This window comes from Gymnodraco acuticeps, unplaced genomic scaffold (genome assembly GCF_902827175.1).
Source record: "Gymnodraco acuticeps unplaced genomic scaffold, fGymAcu1.1, whole genome shotgun sequence".
Lineage (NCBI taxonomy): Eukaryota > Metazoa > Chordata > Actinopteri > Perciformes > Bathydraconidae > Gymnodraco > Gymnodraco acuticeps.
This window is the reverse complement of record NW_022990526.1, coordinates 947453-954628: the sequence shown is the minus strand read 5'-3', so window position 1 is coordinate 954628 and position 7176 is coordinate 947453. Positions and strand designations below refer to the sequence as shown.

Sequence of the window (7176 nt, the reverse complement as noted above, 5' to 3'; positions counted from 1 at the left end):
GGACATCGAGAAATCACTAAGGATCTACCCACCAATTAAAAAAAACATAAACCACGTGTCTCCCATCAGTTTACGTCTATGATGCCCCTTTCACACCAGCGCTTTTTCAGCTCCGGCTTGGAGCTGGAGCCTGAAAAGCGCCGGTTTTTTCCTGTTCACACCGCAGCGGCGCCGGCTCTTAGCTCCAGAATCCGGTTCACTTCCAGCTCCAAAAAATTGTCGGTCTAGAGCAGGGGTGGGGAACCTCCGGCCCCCGGGCCGTATACGGCCCGCGAAGACAATTTGGTACGGCCCTCGAGGTAATTTATAAACAGACGCAAAAAAGAAGAAAATGTAAGAAATCTAGACTGCAAAAAAATTAAACACGCGAGTGCCTGTTTTTCCGGTCAGGGTCCTTGAACACAACACGAGCCTAACGTGTCATCACGTGGTATATGTCTCGACTGACAGGAGCAGTTCTGACGGAGAGCACCGGAACGCTGCTCCAGCACTTCACAAATTGCAGTACCCATAAGGAGCCGTACACATGCCGCAGTTTCTGCGTGGCTGTGTCTTAGTTGTAAGCCCAGTGGCGTTCATCGGTCATACTGATCATACAGTCAATAACTTTGTTGTTATTAGCATCTGGTTAGCTAGCTATGCTAACGAATATAAGAAGCTTTTTCTACAACCAGTGAGGTAAAGGCACATCTTTATATGATCATTATAGTTGACAAGAGAACAAGAGAATAAAGTAAACAGGTATAAAATACTATATGACAGTAAACAAAAGTTGTTATTAATAAAGAAGAATACAGTTTGAAAGGGGAGTGATTAGTCAAATATTCATAAAGAAAAATAAATCTGCTTCCAGTTCTGTTTCATCTGGGTGTTGAGAGATGTATCCATAGATCTCCTAATGTTGCTCTCAAAGTGCAGCAGATTGATGCTTTTAACTTCAACATTTAAAAAAAAATCTTCCCGGGGGTGCTGGAGGAGGTTAGGTCCCCCCCCCACTTAAATCATGTTCACATGGATAGGAAACTAAATACATTTGCAAACATCTTGTGTCCATATATTTGTGTTTTGGTGGTCATGCCACACCGTGCATGCATACGCGAGTCATGGTGAGATATCTGGATTAAGAGGTTGCTTTTTCTTTGCACAGAATGAAATGAATGGGCTGTGATTTTAGTTTTTTTAATAGGTCAATAATTTGTACGGCCCTCTGAGGATATTGTAAAAATTGAAATGGCCCTTGAGAGGAAAAAGGTTCCCCACCCCTGGTCTAGAGGCAAGAGCTTCGGAGCTAAGAGGTGGCGTCGCTTACGTCTCTCTTACGTCGAGGTGTGCAGGAAACTAAACCCACCTCCCCTGAACATGGGTCGACTGTCATGCCTGCCGACAAGCAGTAGTGCTTATAAACACACTTTATAAAGTCAGGCAAGACTAACCAGGCTTCGTGTGATTCTGTTTATTTGTACCTTACTTTGACCATCCGTTCACTGTTATTGATCATTGTGGAGAGAGGCAGACATTTTGTTTTGTATTATAGCAGCTATCGGATGGAATCAATAGATGGGCTGCACAGGTTGTCGTGTCCGACTATCACAAGTAGAATCATAATAAAAATACGCCGGTAAAATGTGCCTGTAGAAAACGGTTTATGTCACAATAGCTTGGTTTCAGTCACGTGACTTCTATGACGCGCGAAATTCAAGTGGAGGTCAGGAAGTGAAAACGCAATCATTCATCAACGCAGGAATCATGGAGGACACCGACTATGTCAAACAATTAAATGAACCTGCACGCCGCAGATATCGTGAACAAATCACAGCACACATCGGATACGATCTGTATCAGCTGAAAAAAAACGACTTTTCTCGTGATTTATCCGATTTGCCCGCTGTCCAGGCGATGGATATCACCAGCTACCTCGTCCTTCATACCTCCTACTACACGGCTAGCCAGATGAAAGCGTATAAAAGCCTAGAAGCTTTCAACTACTTCGTGTGTGGATGGGTGAATGACCTCGGCACCAAAGAGGCATTAAACAAATGTCGCCTTGTTTTTGCCCGGGTGAGTGTTAACTATACCTTCTTACCTCTAAGTAGCATTATTAGGAGACATCTAGCTAGCTGACTTTAGCTACATGGACTCATGTAAGGCAGTGTTACGGCTGTCGCCTTGCCTTCAGCATTAACTGGCCTGTGAGTGTGTTGTGTGTGTATATATGTGTATGTTTGTTATGTGTTTAGCTTAGGATATATTGTGTTTTGTGTGTATAGACAGCTCAGAGCCTTTGAACAGCCTGCACGTTGTTTATCACTCTATGTTGAGGTTAATATTAAAAACAACCTCTTTACCAAGACCATCTGGTTATGTGTTGCTTGTGATGTTGTTAAATGTATGTTACCAACTCGCAAGTTGTGAACTGGAGCTTCAATTGTGTAGGTCAACCATTCCCAGAGGTCTGGAGAAACACCATTAAAAACGTGGATTGTAGCTAAAGAAGATGGAGAGGTTGTTACAGCACACTGTAACTGTATGGCTGGGTAAGTCATAAAATAAATATCCCAACCCAAAGCATATTTGACACAACACTTAAGCTCAGACAAAATAATGCCTGCTATAATATTCATGTTATACCATTACTAGCTTTTACGATCAATCTAGTTATTCTAGTATGTCTCTGTCTATACAGTTTGTCAGAATCCTGCTCACATGTTGGAGCAGTTCTGTTTGCAATCGAAGCAGGTGTGAAGATGAGAGACTGCATCCTGCACCACTGAGAAGTGCAAGTGGCTAATGCCATCACATGTCAAAAAGGTATTCAGACCCCAGTGGTCAGTCAGCTGTTCATGCCGTCCTTGCCTGTCTCATTGTTACACTGCACCTACATGTATGTTCACATACATGTTGGTCTGTCTCTCACATGTGCAGATTCCTGCTGCTCCAGTTGCGATGATAGACTTTTCATCCGCAAAATCCAAAAAGCAAAAACTGGATGATGCCATTGCTGGAAGGACAGGTGAGAAGCACACATTTCAGCGTCCCACAGTCCAGGGTTCAAAATTGGAGCGAGGATCAGAGAGGTATATGCAGTTTTTCAAGACTTTGAGCAGAAATTCCCCAAGAAGTGCTGCACTGATGTCCAGGGAACCATATTACAGAGAATTTGTCCCTAAATCTGTGAGCAAGCTACCTAAACCACTACCTCAGTATAGGACACCAGAGATGCTACAGCTATCCCCAACAGAGTTGCAGAATGCATGCCAGGACTTCAGACAGGAAGAGCTGACACAGCCACAGGTCCAGGCAGTAGAGGAGGAGACCAGAAACCAGAGCTTATCAGCAATATGGTTTAGCCAAAGAGCAGGAAGGATCACAGCCTCAAGACTGAAGCAGGTTCTACAGACTAGTCTTGCACAGCCATCAAAGTCCTTGATCAAGTCCATATGCTACCCAGAGGCATACAAGTTCTCTACAGCTGCAACAAGGTATTTATTAGGGATTAGGGAGCCAATCAGAAAAGCAAACTGTATACAGTTTTTCTCAGACGCGGAGGGATACCGACTTGTTGTGAAAAGTAACTTACAATTCTACCCGTGGTATACGCTGATTATATCACGTATATCAGTAAGTTACAGTACAAGTAACTTATAACTAAATTCATTATCATTACAAAACATGATTCACAAAATATTCAGTGTGTGTGTGTGTGTGTGTGTGTGTGTGTGTGTGTGTGTGTGTGTGTGTGTGTGTGTGTGTGTGTGTGTGTGTGTGTGTGTGTGTGTGTGTGTGTGTGTGTGTGTGTGTGTGTGTGTGTGTGTGTGTGTGTGTGTGGTGTGTGTGTGTGTGTGTGTGTGTGTGTGTGTGGTGTGTGTGTGTGTGTGTTTGTGTGTGTGTGTGTGTGTGTGTGTGTGTGTGTGTGTGTGTGTGTGTGTGTGTGTGTGTGTGTGTGTGTGTGTGTGTGTGTGTGTGTGTGTGTGTGTGTGTGTGTGTGTGTGTGTGTGTGTGTGTGTGTGTGTGTGTGGTATGGATGCAAATACGAGGCAACTGCCCGAAAGCAGTATGAAGGAGTACAAAGTCTGCACCACCAGGGTTTCAGCTGTAAAGACAGCGGGCTTTGGCTGAACCCTCAATGGCCATACATGGGAGCGTCGCCAGACGGAGGTGTCACGTGCACCTGCCATGAAACTGGTATCTGTGAGATAAAGGTAAGTTATTTGTTCAGTATTGTGCTACAGTAAAGCGGGTAAGTATAGGATTGTGACGTGATCCTGAGTCTGGGGATCCTCTCCCAATACATTTTGAGCTGCAGACACTTATTTACAGTACAATATATTACTTTTCTTTTCATTGAACTTTTAGTGCCCACACAGCAAACAAGAGGAGGCCAAACTTCGCCTGTGTGCTGGAGAACAGGGCTTCTGTCTCGTCAACGATGGGGGCACTGTGAAGCTGGACAGGAGACATGCCTACTACCATCAAATACAGGCTCAGCTCCACCTCGTTGATGTTGACTACTGCGACTTTGTTGTCTGGACTAAAAATGACCTCTTTGTAGAGAGAATTGTGCGTGATGTGGACCTGTGGGACAACATCATTCCCAGAGTTGAGCGTTTCTTCAGACTATGTGTTCTCCCTGAAGTGTTGGGACAGCAACTTACAAGGGGAAAGGTAAAAGTCATAAAGAGTTGGTGTGCTCATTTTTTTCCACAAGAACATGTTAGTGCATAACTATCAGGTGACTAAAAGCCTCCTCTCCCTGTCTGCTGTTCCATTTTTCAGTTTCAGTTGCAAGATGATCAGGAGGGAGAGAAGGCGTGATTACCAGCACCTGTGGTCAGTCCTGGTCCCGGAAGTTGTGGTTCTCTCCTTGTTGCATTATTATTACGTGCCGTAGTGGGTGCTGGTGTTTGGGTGTGTGTGGGTGTCTTTTTCTCTCTCCCTCTGATCTCCCCAGGTGCTCCCAATCTCCAATCAGCGCCTCCATATAGGACATGAGGAAGGTTGCAGTCGCTCTCCCCTTATCTTAAGCTTTGTTTGACAAGTTGGCTGGTGAGCCCTTTTTCGTTGTGTTAATTAAAAGACCACTTTATGGCGTCAGAGATCAGTTTCCTCTCCTTTTTCTCTCGGCCGGTTATGTTGTGTGTCGCTACTTCCCTTTGTACCCCTATATTTACAAGGGAACGTAACATTTGCACAGTGGCAGCTCTTTAACCTGCATTACAGCACCTTCATATTCACTGACCACACTCACTAGAGGAAGTAGGGCTGTGTGATATATTGCTATTGTAAAAAAGATGTTTACTGAAAAGATGAAATGATACTAAGACTGAATAATACATGGTTTCTTATTTACATTTACAATAACCCTCAATGGCCATACATGGGAGCGTCACCAGACCAATTGTCATCTCTAGAATATTGTTGAATGAATTAAGCCTGAATGTAGATGAACGTTGTATATTGAGTAGGGCTACACAATTTTCAACACAAAAAGATGTTTACTGAAAAGACTTGAACACAAGATGTTTGAACACAAAAAGATGTTTACTGAAAAGATTAAATGATACTGAATAATACATGGTTTCTTATTTACAAGACTACAGCTCCATGACTTTACTCCAATGGGACGACAGACACTGACAGATTAGACAAGGCACAGCAAATAACCCCAATCTTGTCAATTAATGCTAGTGCCTCACCTGGTTTTGTTAGCTGTGCTCTATGGGCACAGCCCTGCTTTGCAGAATCTGATATTTTCTTCTGACTAATCCTATGACTCTTTCAACATGAATACGCACATTAGCTATTTTTCTTGTCTCTTCCACCTCGTATGCTGACAGCTGACTTTTCCCCCTGGTGAATGCAGGCATCTTTAGTGAAGCACAGTAAAATCCCACACTATCGGCAATATCGAACCCACGGTCTGCTAGGACAATATCTCCAGGTAACAGGTTTTTTAGGAGCCCACTCTGTATTGTGATCTGTTTATCACTAACTCTTCCTCCCCAGGCACAAGATATGTAGGTAACATAGCCTTGGGGAGCAACACCAATCGGAAATTTAACAGTATGGTGATGCTTGTAGTTGGACCATGTTTGTGCTCTAGCTAGTAAATTAGAGGGCCTCTCAATAAAAACTTCAAAACAGTCAACAATCACAGCAACTCTACATCCAAATGCCTGTCTGAATCCCATTGGCATTGTAGCTTGAAGTACATGTCGCTCTGGCCACTCAATTATAAATTCTGTACTCTCGTGAAGTATGCCAATTAACTTATGCCAAATTCTAGAAGCAGTGGAGAGAGAGATGTTGAACCTGAAAGCCAAATCTTTCAGAGGGAGATTTAGTCTCAGCCTCAGCAAAACTAAAATGAACTGTTCAAATTTGGAGAGCAGACATAGGGCCACAGGTGATGTAGGGCTCGCACAGTTGAAAACCTGAAGTAAAACTAAGAAGTTGGGGAGCCCGGTGTAAAACTTTGTTTTCTCTTCGTTGTTCTCAAAGGACTCCTGGTTGAACTTTGTGTCCAGTGCCTTTGTCCGAAGATCTCCCAGCTCTGTTGTGTTCTGTCTCAGAACATCCTCCATCCTCTCGATGTCCTCCATCGTTAAATCAGTCTGGCATCCTGCATCTGCATACAATATAGCAGTAGCAAGCATAATTAGTTATTTAAAATAGTCAAATATGAATGTGAATTTTTGTGAAGTTATCTTTTTGACAACCTTTTTACAGACATGCAAGTTCTCTGTTCCAATTATTGCAGATTCTCAAATTAGTGCTCTATTTTCTAAACCTAATTCAAAGTTTGCATTGATTTTCTGACAATCACATTTGTAATATTTAATAATAATGCTGGTGGTTAATTTACCTTGTTGGTCATTTAATATCCCACTGGTGTCCTCTGGTTGTGGGCTGTCAGACGGGGGCTGCGTCGGTTCTGGGCTCTCGGTTGTCTGCAGGAGATCCAACAAAGCCTCTGCACATTCTGATTGTCTTTGTTGGTCTTCCTTGAGCTCCATCCTCTGCTCTCGTCGAAGAGATGCCTCTGATCTGGGCTTACTTGCTGTGTGGTAACCAAGGCTAACAGTGGGAGCCTAGTCTACCGACTCAACGTCACCCAAAGCGCTAGGGCACCCTAAAAAGTCCCAACAAAGTCCATATTAGACTACAGGTAACTTAAAC

General features: G+C 43.5%; 2 long non-coding RNA genes across 2 annotated transcripts; both read left to right on the top strand.

Annotated features, from left to right (window-relative positions):
- The first annotated feature begins 1971 nt into the window (after window positions 1–1971).
- LOC117553354 lies at window positions 1972–3682 on the top strand. The gene is made up of 4 exons (XR_004570142.1): window positions 1972–2058; window positions 2434–2534; window positions 2684–2808; window positions 2923–3682. It is a non-coding gene; the product is annotated as an uncharacterized LOC117553354 (long non-coding RNA).
- A 707-nt stretch (window positions 3683–4389) lies between these two features.
- LOC117553353 lies at window positions 4390–5098 on the top strand. Its single transcript, XR_004570141.1, has 2 exons — window positions 4390–4662; window positions 4774–5098. It is a non-coding gene; the product is annotated as an uncharacterized LOC117553353 (long non-coding RNA).
- The last annotated feature ends 2078 nt before the right edge of the window (window positions 5099–7176 follow it).